General features: G+C 39.8%; 1 protein-coding gene across 5 annotated transcripts in view; it reads left to right on the top strand.

Moving 5' to 3' along the window:
• NFIA (nuclear factor I A) overlaps positions 1-15,077 on the top strand; it is a 690,308-nt gene that overhangs the window by 242,974 nt on the left and 432,257 nt on the right. The window lies entirely within an intron of this gene.

The raw sequence follows: 15,077 nt of genomic DNA, 5'->3' as shown, positions 1-15,077 counted from the left end.
TATGAGTAGGTTATTTCATCTGTCATCTATCTATCTATCTATCTATCTATCTATCTATCTATCTATCTATCTACTCTCTCTATCCATTTACTTATTAGCATATTTCTTTTATTTACTGACCCATTCATTTCTTTTCCTGAGGAATATTGAGGAAAAAAAACTCAGAAAATCCACATGCACTGTTTTGTGGTGATTTTTGGCGACCTAGAGGAATGTGAAATTTTTCTTTAAGGAGTCTCCAGATCATAGAAAACTATCAATGTAAGCTTTGGGAATATAACTATTGGTGCCTTCAGGTCTTTTTTGCATAAGATTCTGGAGGGAGTTGGTGTGCCAATCTAGTAATCTTTTGGATCCAGTAAACTTTGATATAAGGGAAGTGAATTTTTCCCAGAGTGGCATCCCTTAAGTCGTCATGATAGTCACATTATCAAAGATTTATTGATAAAATGGAAAGTGTGTGTATGCATTGGCCAATATGATATAGCATAAATTAGAAAGTAAGTATCCCAAGGTGGTCATTAGTAAAATTCAGATGTTTTTAACCTTAGAAAGGTCCAATATTGCCAATGTATAATTTTAAATCTCTTTATATGTACATGTCACTGTGGAGATGATGGTAGAGAAAGGCAATTTTCACTTTTTACCTGTTCCCCCTGGGGGGAAAAAAAGACTTGTTTATATCACGATTACCATGACCCATCCTGTCTGTGGTCACCTCTTAGAGAGTTCTAAACCTAGTAAATAATTTCGTTTGACCAACCTAAAAATTCGAGGTTGCGAGCAAGTGAAATTGATTGTGACATACATCCTTCCAAATAAGAGAGCCATGAGTTAAATTTGGTAGGTACCTCAAACATTCAGCAAATTAAATATTCTTTTGGAGTTAAAAACACTAAGCTTGTCCAAGCTCTTTCCATCTTGTACACACCATTTATTTACTCTTTTCCATGATATTATTGTTCCACTGGACTCTGCTAACGTATTTGCCAGCAGACCCCTCCCCCTTTGTTAGGTAAGGTGGTAGGGTGTATGAGTATTTTACATTTGTAAAATGTTGCTGAGTAGGTTGAGTCGCGTCCCGAAGGCCTCTGGAAGATTGATTGAGAACATCACCGATCGGGCTACCTTTTCGATTTGGTTTTCTTGATATATCCCAGAATCCTCGGCAATGCCTGAATAGCGGCCAACTCGGCGGCCATTGGTTCCTCCAGGCCCGCAGTCATGGCAGCCTCTGCTGTGTGCGCGACAGGAGCATTGCAAAAGAAAATATTAAGGGCCCTTTGTCTGAAACGTTTTAGGCTGAATCTAAGAGAGTCCGAGACCTGTTATTTATGGAAGCGAAGTTGCCAATTCAAATATTAGGTAGGTTGGTCAACTTACATATAACTGATTTGACAAGCATCTGCTAGAATACTGAAGATTTGTAAACACTAAACAATGTTTTTACCTCCTTAAAAGTTTTGAGAACTTGCCAGTATTGGCAGGAGGCACAGACTCTGAAACGTGCCTTGAGCTATATGCCAAGACAATTGTGGCCTTTTTATCCAAAGCACTTATTTTTTTTATCTCTCTCTCTCTCTCTCCCTTAAAAAAAAAATTGAGTATCTGGTTCCAAAAATGCCTTTTTCTCGATGACTTCAACAGCGACATACTCCGTGCCTCCTAAAATGGACGCGGTAATTGTTGCTTAGCTCTCAGGCCTTTTCTTTGGTCGGAAATTGTAATCTTTGAGAGAACACACGTGTAAATACTTGAAGAATGCTTCTACTAATGCAGATTCAATTATCTTATTAAAGGAACAATGTTTTATTCTTTCTCAGACGCATTTGGATGCTGCAAAGTACAATACAGGATCTCGGTGCCAATTTTTTTCTCTTGACTATGAGAAACATTGGAGTTATATGAATTTGATTTTTTTTTAAGGAAACCAAAATGTAGTGAAATGTGAGCATTTGCTTTGAGGGTTGGCATTCCCATGCAGAAAATGGAAGTAACTTTTTAGACCCTTGATTTAGGCTTTGTTGGAGTTCTCCTGTGAACCATTTGTATGGCAACTTGGAGATTTGAGGAGAGAATGGTCCTCCGTCTTTTTTTGTGGGAGTCAATGCTAATTTATGGCCAGAGCAGTCCTTTAGCACTTGATCTGTATCAGAATCTACAATATCCCTGACACGTGGCAAGGTCACAATTTCAGTTGTTAAGGTCATCACCTTAGCCACCAGGCATGTGACCTTTCAGATAAAGTTAACCTTTGTTCATTAGTAGGCACTCAACCGAGAACTTTCTTGAGTTTTTTTTTCTTCCCCTAACTGCCTCAGTAGAACTTCTGCTAATAGAATCAGATGGTAGAAAAGATTCTGAATTGAGGGAGCTCCATTGGGTCAGAGGTCAGACTTTTTAAGGACTTGTCTAGAGGATGGGGTAGATGGCTGCCTGCGGGTCCATGAATTGCCGTGGCCCCCCTGGGATTTCTGACAATTGTCATTCACTGGCATGGGAGGGAATTAAAGCTACCCCGACAGCTGCGTACAGATGTGTATGTAAGTGTGTCTGAGTGGGAGTAGTTTTAATTTGGTGTTTTTTACAATCTTTGGATAAATGAAACAAATGGGATTATACTCTTTCATTGATGCTTTGGCTAATTTTTAAAACAATTTGGAAAACCAGGTCTCCTTCTATGTCTTAGAGTTGTTGACATTTTTTGCTGTTGTTTTAAAGGAGAGGAGGAAGATAATGATGTCTACCAAATTCATCTTACAGAGTTACTGTTACTCAAAAGATATTACTATGTGCCCCAAATGCTACAAAACCTTACAATTCTATCTATACACCTATTATTGTCAGTATTTCTTCTTCTTCTTCTTCTTCTTCTTCTTCTTCTTCTTCTTCTTCTGCTGCTGCTGCTGCTGCTGCTGCTGCTGCTCCTCCTCCTCCTCCTCTTTCTTCTCATCCCTATTTCCTCTACATCATACTGCTTTCAACTTCAATATCACCAGTAGTCTTAACCTTTAACCTGAAAGATACCCATGGTTGTTCTTTTTTACACATGACTGACTGGACACACTAATAGGCAACTGAGGAGATGCCCTTATTTAGTAATATTGAATATTTAATAATATTTATTAATAACTATAATTCTACTTATAACAGCCTTCATGCCAAGATTTTCACTTTATCCCATTTTGACCAAATCCTGTGGGGCAATTGCTGTGATGACCTATATTGATTGTCCAGCTGAGGACTGAGCTGCCTTGGCTAGGGAAGTGGGATTTGAACCTAGATTCCCTCTCCTCTTTCTTCCCACCTCTGTGTCTCTTAGGGAGAAGTCTTTTCAATTCCTGTATCTTTCTTTTTGCTTAGTGCAATGTCTGTAGTCATTTAATATGAGCTTGCTGATTTGCCTTGCAATGTAGAATGAGCACCTCCTCCTTGGAGCAGGCAATGTTCTGGAGTGATCTTTACTGGTAGTGATACCTGTCACCCCTTCCCCTGGTGGCAGATCTGTGCAGTGAACTAAATGGGCAGCAGAATTGGAAAGGGCTCGGGAAGATTCTGTGTGTTGCTGAGAAAGCTGCTTTGGCTTATTAGAAACCCTGGTAGTGCCTTGGTCAAGTATGTCCCCGTATGGATTTGATTGCACACCTTCTCCCTAATATCATCTTTCATTTATCCCATAGGATGGGGTGAAAGCCGACACTCTGATTGGGCTCTTGTGGATCTCCAACTTGCCCCACATTTGAGCATTGAAATCTCAGATCTGATTCCTCCCTTCTGATGCATTTTCAGATAGCTTCTTGATTGTCATTCCTTCATATAGTATTATAGAAAGCCGAGATATGCAATTGGGCCAGATGGCCATGTTGACAGATTGAGAATCCACTTCCCACTGCTAAAGAGCAGGTGTAAGATCAGGAGTGTGTGTGTGTGTGTGTGTGTGTGTGTGTGTGTTCTTGCCTGCATGTATACATCCAAGTTGTGTATAGAATGTTCCTTAGAAGGATGCGCACTGATCAGAATACAAAATTTCAAAGTCATGTTCCATTGGTAGATTTAGCATCTTATATAAGGAACACCTACAGGGGCCCATTTTTGGAATAATAATAATAATAATAATAAGTTTTTTAATATTATGTTTAGGTTTGCAGATACAATGTCTGTGGGTTATACCATTTGGTCTCCATCACCATCCTAGGAGGTTGGTCCTATTAGTATCCCCATTTTACAGATGAGTAAGCTGAGACTGAAAGCAGTCCAGATTTACCCAGGGTCCCCAGTTAGGAAATGTCAAAGGCAAGATTTGAACTCAGATCTTCCTGACTGCTATCTGAGTCATCAAAAAGACCTCTCTCACAGTTTTTGCCTGCTTATAATATTGTCTGAATTCTGGGGTTTTTTTGGTTTTGTTTTGTGTTTTTTTAAGATAGAGGAATGGGATCTGTAGTATAGACATTTCCAGTAAAAATAAAAATGCTTCCATTGATACTGGTCTATCACTGTGCTGCTCAGGTCCTTGGAAAGTTATCTGAAGCTGTGAGAATGAATTGAATTGCCTAGGGTCACCAGAGCAGGGCTTAATTACCCCCCCACCCACTCCTCCAACCTCCACGGTGCCTCCCCACCCTCTGCATTACAGTTTCCTTTGATCAAATTCTCCTTTTAGATTCTTAAATGTAAAGAGAGATGTATATTCATGTATGTTAGGGAGAGCTGGCCTGGATCAGAAAAGATCAGGAACACTTGTGTAACTTTGGCCAAGACAGTATCCCAACAGAGTCCTCAGTTTCTTCAGCTATAAAAAGAAGTGGCTGGCTTCCAGGACTTCCAATGCTAGCGCAATCAGTAAGCACTTAGTAACCTCAGCCATTTGATTTCCTCAGTTTCCTTACCAGTTAAAGGAGACTATTGGACTAGACTGACTCTTTGGTATCTTTCAGACATGTTGATGTCAAAAGAAGTTTCCCAGAATTCTTCCTCCTTAGCCTCACACAAACTCAGAAATATATTGTCAACAAGTCCAGTGGCAGATTTGGTTTTCGAAAGTAGATGGTCCCAGTCCCTGAGCCTTAGGAGAAGCAAATGGAGTTTGGCAGTCAGAGGATCTAGCCTGAGCCACAGCTGTTTTTTTCTTCCCATTGTACCTAAGAGAACACATTATCCTGTTCACCCTAACCCTGAGCAAGAGCACCCCATGTGATGACCGCCGGTTGGCTGCCTCATCCAGATTCTTTTTAATTGCCTTCTTTTGTCAATAACAAGCACTCCCTGCCAACCAAACGGGTTGAAGTCTACTTTTGATATTCTGGGTGATTTGAGTATAAAAGCTTTAGATAGCTAGAGAGATATTTATATATACCCATATATCCACACACATTTATATGCATCTATGCACATGTAGCTATGCGTAATATGCATAGCTATAGGTACGTATAGACACACATCTATGTATGTGTGCATCTATGTATACCCAAATCACATATACATATATCTATTTAATATATTACACATATATTACATGTCGGTCACTTTGCAAACCTTCATGTACTAGCTAAATATTCGTTATTATTATTAGTGTTACCATAATTATGATTTAAGATTCTTAAATAAGAAAAGAGACATGTATTCATGCATGTCAGTGAGAGATGACACTGATCAGAAAATCAGGAATGCTAGTGTAACCCTGGCCAAGTCAGTATTGAATAAAAAGAAGATTTATAACGGACCCGTGTAGGGGTATATGATTTAAGACACTAACTCTGTCCTGCGAATGTGGCTGAATTTTGTGTGTTTTAATCATTATATGCTATTCTAAGTGGTATTCTATTCACAACTTGGATGTGGACACACACACACACACACACTTACAATATATACAATACCATATAATATGCATGTAACATATGTTATATACACATACTATATAATATATCATGTATGTGCAGGCATGAATATACTTACATTCTATATTTATGTATCCATGCATGACTATATACATCTACATTATATTTGTATGTCTATAAACACAAATATATTATGTTTATGTCTATCTGAATATATACCTATATACCCATGTAGGTGTGGGGTTTATTTGTCTTGTTGGAAGAATGGCAATCATTTTGAGACAGAGAGAAAGCACCTGTCCCAGACTAGGAGAGAAGGGACTATTTTACTTCCATGAGCGGCACTCTTGAATGGAGGTCAGCCTGTTTAGACCTGTGAGCTCTGCGTGTTGGGGAGCAAATTTCCGAGTTCTGTTAGCTGGCTTGGCCTTCCCGACTTACTGCCCTTTTTATATTTCCCTTCTTTTCCACCCAATGATGAACAGCATTAATTTAAATCTATTTAAGGCGAGTGTGGGAGAAACCACAGGCTTTGTTGTGGTCTCTGCTGTACACAGTAGGGCTGGGTGTTTCCCTTGGTGTAGCCCTCAAGCCGCTTCCACTGGGCCCAGAGCAGCGTGGACGCCTTTTAAGTCCTGCACACAAACAGTAGCTGGTCTAATTGTTCACAAATGTCAATATGGATTATTGAAAACAATTTTGAGGATTGGATGGGGAGATGAAATGTACAATACAAAGATTGGGCTGCAGGAGGGAGCCCAGCACTTAGTCCATTACCAGCCAGCACTGGTTTTCTGGTGCTGTGCTCGCTGGGGAGTGCAGTCCAGGGAGGGGGAGGGGGGCCTTGGAACTTGAACAGGCATTTAAAATCTGGTGTAGGGTGGGTCAGTGTGTGTGTGTGTGTGTGTGTGTGTGTGTGTGTGTGTGTGTGTGTGAAAAATGAGAGTGAGAATGTGTGGAAAAGAATGTGTGTCAGTGTGTGAAGAAAGTGCAAGTGTGTGAGAAAGAGAAAGTGAGAGTAAGAGTATGTGAGAATGTGTGCATATGTGAAAAAAAGTGAGCAAAAGTGTATGAGAAAGATTGTGTGTGTATGTCTGTGTGAAGAAAGTGAGAGTGTGTGAGAAAGAGAAAGGAAGAATAAGAGGGTGTGAGAGTGTGTGTGTGAAGAAGGTGAGAGTGAGGGTTTGGCTAGGTGGTGTGGTGGATAGAGCACCGGTCCTGGAGTCAGGCAGACCTGGGTTCAAATCCGGCCTCAGACAATTATTAATGACCTAGCTGTGTGGCCTTGGGCAAGTCACTTAACCCCATTTTCCTTGCACAAAACTAAAAACAAAAAAAAGTGAGAATGAGTGTGTGAGAAAGAAAAAGGAAGAATAAAAGGGTGTGAGAGTGTGTGTGTGTGTGTGTGTGAAGAAAGTGTATGAGAGAATGTGTGTGTCTGTGTGTGAAGAAAGTGAGAGTGAGAGTGTGTGAGAAAAATGAGTGTGTGTGTGAGAAGAAAGTGAGAAAGAGAGTGAGTGAGAATGTGTGTGTGTGTGTGTGTGTGTGTGTGTGTGTGTGTGTGTGTGTGTGCACGCATGCGCATGCAGGTACGCAAAGAGATCTTTATAACCTCAAACTCAAGGGTCCATCTGGAGATCCCAGGCAAACTTGGAGACCGGAAAGATCTATCTTTGATGCTTCCTTTTTGGTACTTGCTAACTGTGTGATCCCAAGCAAGTAATATAACCTCTCTGATCCTCAGTTTCTTCCTCTGTTAACTGGGAATAGTAATATCCACCTCTTAGGAACGTTGTATGGTTCAAATGAGGTAATGTTAGTAAAGCACTTTGCTTTATACCTGAATTTTTACCATTTTCTCTCTCTCTCTCTCTCTCTTTCTCTCTCTCTCTCCCTCCCCCCCTTTTTAATAGTATCAACATTTCCCTATGTGATCATTCCTTTTCTCCATCCCAGAAAGCCTTATTACCAAAAAAATTTTCCCCCAAATGAACATAATGGAATAGTCTGACATTCAAAGGAGTGTTCCATATTTGTGGTCCTTACTAACCCTATGACTTCCTCTATAGATGCCAGTAAAAACCATTCCTTCCTACCTTTTGCATATACTGGTTTCAGATTGGAGACTGACGAAGTCATAATTTTCTGGATTTAACACAGTTGCTTCTCTTAGGGAAGGGAAGCAAGATCTTAGAGAAAGTTTTCAGTTGGTCCTCAGGAATTCAATCAAGAACATTAGAACAATTCCTTACTCCTTCTCATTATGGTTTGCTCTTCTCTACCATTTATTCTCATTTCCCGAAAGGTAACAAGGACAAGGACTCTTTTTTTTTTTTGTGGTTTGGTGAGTGCTAAATTAGGTCTTAGATAGCCTTACACTTATGCCCTTTGTGACCTGGGACATGTCATCAACCTTTTTGAAACCTCAGTTTCCTGACCTGTAAAATGCAGTTTCCTCACCTGTAAAAAAAAGTATTGGATCACAATTCCTAGATTTTCTTTTGACTCTAAATTAAGAATCCCTTTTAACTTTCAGTAAGAAAGAAAAAGGAACCCATTTCTGCCAGAGCACTTGCATGATTCCAGAATTCAACTAGAATCTCCAAGTTGGTTTAGCAACTAGACACACTCATTTTTTTTTCTTTTTAGTTTTGCAAGGCAATGGGGCTAAGTGGCTTGCCAAAGGCCACACAGCTAGGTCATTATTAAGTGTCTGAGACTGGATTTGAACTCAGCTGCTCCTGACTCCAGGGCCAGTGCTCTATCCACTGGGACACCTAGCCGCCCCACTCATTTCTTTTTAAAGGCCTTAGATCCAAGGCCTTCCTGACTCTCCATGTGGCTTTGTCTCCTTTCATTTTCTTTTTCTTTCTCTACTCCCACCAGTTAGTTCCTAGAAAAAAATCTTTCCCATGGTTTGGTGTAGTAATCCCATATGCAAAAGTGGTATATTTTGCCTCCTGGAGTTACTCCTGTTGTTAGTGTAGCAATTAAAGATTAGGGCAGAACTCTCTCTTTTTGTCTGAGTCTTTCTGTGCCTGTCTAGGGCCTGGCTGGTGGTAGGTGTTTCCTAATTTTGCCACTGGTTGAATGACCCAGATGGCTCCAGAGGAGAAAGTGAGGCCAGTGACTTAGCATAATACCCCTTTCCTCAAATCCAATTCACATGCTTGTCATGGCATCACTTCCCTGACGTCATGATCTTCTTCCAGAAGGAAGAACAAACATCACTGGTTGAATGATTGATTTATTGATTCACCAGGCCTTAATTAAAGGGGGGGAAAAATCCCGATAGGGTTCATGTTTGACAAAATAGCTGACTTTCCCAAGAGGGGTTATTTTCTTCCTGGTTCCAACTGCATTCTGAAAATTCTAGTAACAACATTGTCCTTATCCATTACAAATTCATATCTTTAGCATAAACCTTAGGGAAGGTAGAATTGAAAGAAAGCTCTTGTCTGATGGTTACTGGGGCCTAAGACGTGATGCTGGCTAATCCAGACCATTAATTGAGAAGGAACCAGGGTCAAGGGCAAAATGGTTCAGTTATTTTTAATCATTAGATTATAGATCCAGGCTGACAGTGACTTCACTGACCATCTAGTCTCTCCTCACTCCGTTTTGCAGATGAGACAGCTGAAGCCAAGAGAAGGGAAAAGACTTGTCCATAGACCTACAAGGTAGTAACCCTTCAGAGGAAGAGGGAGAGATTTCAACTGAGGGCCTCAGACTCCAATGTCAGGACTGCTTCCTTTTTATCAACCTGCCTCCTATATTCCTCCTACATAATGACCCCCCCCCCCATATGCCCTTCTCTGTATAGAAGGAGATTGGGAATTGGGACTGAATTTGGGGTAGAGAAGTGAATAAATGAATGAATGAATGAGTGAAAAAGCTGCCTTGAATTAGCATCTGGAATAGACTGAGGCTCTTCCTTGTCTTCAGTGAGTTTCAAAAACCTCCTTTTATGCCTGGTGGGGGGAGTGGTCCTGAATATTTTATCCTGAAAGCCATTGGATTCAGAGAGACTTTGGGATGGCACTTGAAATCAAGTCCTATAGGTGGATATGATTAGTCCAAATGAACAGATGAAGAAACTGAAAATCAGAGAGGTTATGTTACTTGTTTGAGGTCACAATAGGCATAAAACATGTGAGAGTAAAACCCAGATTTCTCCCATCTCGAAGTCCACAATGGCATATTGTTCTGAGAAGAACCATGTTTGCTGAATATTTCCATATTCATTTTCTCCTTTCCTTCTCACAGCTCTGTGAGATGGTCAGGATAGGTGGTCTCCTCCTGCTACACGCAAAAAAAAAAAAAAAAAAAAAGAAACAGAGATCTAGATTGCAAACAGAGCTGATGTGACTTATTTGGGAGCACTTGGATTTGGATTTGGCAGCCAAGTCTTCCTACCGATAGGTCTAGTGTTCCTTTTTTGTTGTTGTTTAGTCACTTTGAACTGCGTCTGATTCTCCCTGACCTCATTTGGGGTTTTCTTGGCAAAGATACTGGAGAAGTTTGCCATTTTCTTCTCCAGCTCATTGTATAGATAAGAAAACTGAGGCAAACAAGTTTAAGTGACTTGCCCAGGGTCACAGAGCCAGGAAATATCTGAGGCTGGATTGGAACTCATGAAGGTGAGTCTTCATGATCCAAGCCCAGAACTCTATTTACTGTGCCTCTCTGCTACCCTCAATATTCCTTGATTTTTATGTGTTTACAGTGGACATAGTTCTGTCTTTCTTAATATTTATAGAAGCATCAACTCTATTTTAGAATATTATAGAAATATTATAGATTCTACCCCATGGAGCATGGCCTCATGTGAATTGATTCTTAAAACCAATTTGAAAACATCCAGATTTTGAGCAAAGAGGATGTAATTGTACGAAGAGAATGTTGATGACTATCAACTGAGTTTCATACGGAGAAAAGAGAAAAGGGAAACGGGGACAGATTTAATTTTAATGCATTTAAATGACTTGATGTGAGCAGCTTGGGGTGTTTTGCTACTACAGACTTCCACAAGCTTAGCTATGAATGATTACAGTGCAAAAGTGAAAAGCCCTGCCTACTACCATGGATTGTGAGACTGAATGTTTAGCTTGTCTGGGAAGATGATTTATGTGACATTCTTTTGTGTGAGTTATCATTATTTATGTATGTTCATTGAAGGCAAATTTGAAAGGAACCCACTAGGCTCTTGTCAACTAGAGCCTAAATGTGTTGGCAGTTCAGTGGGATGTTTTCCTTTCTACCACACCAACCCTTGAGTCCACCCCTGCCATGGTCTTTATTTTGAAAAAGCCATTGGTATCCTTGGTACTTAGACCTTTAATAAATACTTGCTGACCTATATGTTTGCCCATTTCCAGGAAAGGACCAACTGAGGTCATAGTCTCACAGGAGCCAATATTGGAAGATAGTTCAGACCTCTCATTTTATAGCAGAGGAAACAGACTCATGGAAAGAAAAGTCCAAGATGAAGTAAATGGCTGACCTGAGGTTCAAACTCAGTACCTTTTCCACTAGCCCACACTGCTTTTAGGTTCATGGGTAATAAGCAATTTTGATTCATTAAGGGGCTAAGTGGGAGAGAGACTTTGTGGGTAATGGGGGGGTGGAGTGGCTCACTTGGAATCACCAAGACCTGATGGGGAAGGAAGCTTGTCTCTGTTGCAGGTTAGTTGCATTCATATAATCACCATGAACCTCTGCAAACTCTCCTAGAAATGAGAATAACACTCTAGTGGGTCCAAGTGAGGCCTAAGTGAGACTCCCCTATCCACTTTTTAAAATTTTTTTTAGGTTTTTTTTTTTTTGCAAGGCAAGTGGGGTTAAGTGGCTTGCCCAAGGCCACACAGCTAGGTCATTATTAAGTGTCTGAGATCAGATTTGAACCCAGGTCCTCCTGACTCCAGGGTTGGTGCTTTATCCACTGTGCCACCTAGCTGCCCCTCCCTATCCACTTTTAAGAGCAATGTATGTCAGTAACGGTTATTATTGTTGTGGTTGTCATTGAAGTCAAGAAAAAGAATCATTGGGAGGCTAGAGTTGGAAGTAGATTACAGGGGAAAGCACCTTCTTTGGTGATTACTTTGCCTCTTAGACCACTTGGGTGACCTTGGGTAAGTCACTTCCTTTTCTCTTGGCCTTAGTTTCTCCTCAGGAGCATGAGAGTGATTGGATTATAGGACTTCTTGAGTCCTTTCCAGATCTAAATCTGTTAGGAGGCAGGAATTCTTAAGTCCTAATCAGCAACATCCAACCCATCACATGCATTTTGAAGTAGCTACCAAGTGACCACTCAGGACTGGTGGGAAGTAGACAGATCCAGTCAAATGTTGACAGTTTTTTTTAGAGTTTATGACTGGGGAGATTCAGTTTATTTTTTAAAAAGGGGGCATCTTCCTTATAATCAATGGCCTATGGAGAGGATGGGGGAAATGAAAATGGCAGTAAAGAGTCCTTTTTTTTTTTTTAATGAAGAGTCTTTAAAAATTGTATGTCTGTCTGTGGAGCAGCTGCCATTGCCAGCCTGCTGTCTCTGTTGCCATGGTTTGGGTGTCTTTTTTTTCCCCCTTTTTTGTAATTGTGTCAGAACCTGATTGGACCGCATAACACGTTCATACTATTGGGTGAGATGTATCTATGGTGAGTCACAAAATCTCATCTGATTGGTTGGATTTTGGACAGGGAAAAATAGTTGGCATTGGATGGCCTAGGAACCGTGGTGCTATATTGTTAAATTGAATTTATCGGTTAAAATTATGGACCTGCTTTTCAGGGTGTGAAATTTGGTAGAGGTAATTTTCCCTAATCAACTGTTCCTTCCCCCCTCCCTCATCATTTTATGGTCCTGAGTTTGAAGGAGATCCCTTCTCTAGGCTCATGTAACTGTGAGAAGGAATGGTGTGTTGGACACATGGGGGCCCATCACTGGCAGGCCCAAGGCTGCCATTGCCTCTCAGGGGATCTGACTCTGAAGCTCCATTGGGGAGACAGATTCCCATCACCTTCTGAAATGATTTGGCTGCAAAAGGACCATCAGATTAAGGTCAAAGGGAGGGAGGGCCACAGACAGATGGATTATACTGAGCACAACAACCTCATAGAAAATTTGAATATTTAGTGAAATTGAGAGTTTACAAGAGCTAACTAAAAATGAGAAATTGAGATTTTCTCTAGATCCTCGGGATAGGATTCATTTCGCTCTCCTTGAATTGGGACTGTTACAATAAATAGGCGCCATATAATTGTTATCACAGTCCGTGGATATTTTGAACCTTTTTTCTTTTGTACTTTTTAGGCTCTGAATTTTGAGATGAAAATTTTAAAGCATTAATTTCTATTAAAAAATATAAATAAGAGTGAAATAGATATAGACCTATAATCCAATATATCTTTGTCTTGCTTAACGTCAGCATTATAGTATATAAACCACAGGACCAGGGCAGACCTAAGTCTAAAACCTACTCATATCAATTCTGGAATCTTTCTGGGCCTCAGTTTCCTCATTTGTAAAATGAAGATGAACCTACCTCATAAGATTATTGTCAAGATCAGATGAGATAATGTATATGCGGCATACTGTATGATTTAAAGTCCTATATACAGGTCAGTTATAATTATGAGAGAATATATTTATAATGCTTTGCAAACCTACAACTACTGTTTGAATATGTTTTTATTTTTTATCATCATTATAAGATGGTGGATTTGGAGCACTTTGTGAACCTTAAACTGTTAGATAAGCACTGGTTATTTTGGTCTCCTTCTGAGATTTCAGCAACAATGTGGAGAATTTCTGGTGTGGAAATGCCTTTCGATTAACGGCTCCTCTGACACTTAGAATCTTAAGAGAGTGTATGAGGCTTAATGCAAAACCTTAAAAAAAACCTCTGAGAGCTTTAAGGATCTGACTGGGATCTCATATCCAGCATGATCCAAAGCAGATTTGGGATTTACATCTTCCTGACCCCAGAGCAGCCTTCTACACCATATAGATGAAAGAAATATTCATAGAATGGGCATACTTGAATATAAGATAGTGAGAGGAAATGTCACAAAAATTAAAAATTTAGATAGGCTAATTATTATTTTATATGATTAGTTTTGGACTTCTGATTTCATCCATATAGAGAACTTTCCAGTGAAGCTATTTGGTCTGTCAATGAGTATCAGCAACTGGTTTGCCATCTCTAGTTTTACAATTGGATCCTGAGAAGTGAAATGACTCCTATAACCAGGATGCATCAGAGGCAGGATTTGAAGAAAGGTCTTTCTGCTGAGGATGATTCTTGAATTGCTACTACTTGTAATCATAATCATTGTTGTTTTCGTTCCTTTCATCTCACATTCAGTCCGATTCAGAAAAACAGAGATGTGGTGCTGGAACAATCACTAAGCTTCCTATTGTTCTTGTGTGTTGAATATTTGCGGGATTGTTTTGCAGGTGAATTAAATGATGATTTTTTTAAAAGAAAATGGAAAAGAGACTAAGATGGGAGCTCAACTATCCTAGACTCTCTGAAAGAATTTTCAGGATGACTCTGGTAGCAAACAAGACGCTGTGTATCTCATCTTGTGCCCTGTGATTTTGATCTCTCCTATCTAGTTTCTATATTTTGAAAGTTTTCCATTTCATGGTGTTAGGATGTTTTATGTATTTGGTCTAACATCTATTTAACATGTTCTTACATTTGACTTTTATTATCATCATTATCACTTTTATATGGTTCTTTTTCCCTCCCTGAAAACAAAAGGCAAACAAAAGGTTTGCAAAGCACATGGAAGTTCAAACTATTATTATCATCAAAGGACAGACCAGGAATTTAAATTCAAATATGACTCCCAGTTCTGCAGCCTTTCTGCACCTTTTGATGAAGTTTAAACAGAAAGGGCCAGAAGAGGAGTCTTTTAGTTATGAAAAGAATGGTCTTATGTTTGGTAATACTGATGAGCATTTCATTGAAGGAGTGGCTATTATTTGGTGATTGGTGACATTTAAGAGCAAGGTCATATTTTCCTTCATGGTTTATAGTCCTAGTTGAAATTGTGTTGGGGAAAGGAGGAATTCGTTTGTTGTTTCTCTCTTATGGATTTATTTTCTTTTTAGAGGTAGATTTCTGCTTTAGCAAAAGCAGTTTCAAGTAACTTCTGAGAATGGCTTCTTTGTAACTGGACGCCATTAACAGTATCACTATTGTTGGAGTTCCTGTCCGGGAAAGATAG

This window comes from Macrotis lagotis, chromosome 2 (assembly GCF_037893015.1).
Source record: "Macrotis lagotis isolate mMagLag1 chromosome 2, bilby.v1.9.chrom.fasta, whole genome shotgun sequence".
Taxonomy (NCBI): domain Eukaryota; kingdom Metazoa; phylum Chordata; class Mammalia; order Peramelemorphia; family Peramelidae; genus Macrotis; species Macrotis lagotis.
Note: the sequence above shows the minus strand (reverse complement) of the source record. Positions and strands in the feature narration are given on the sequence as shown.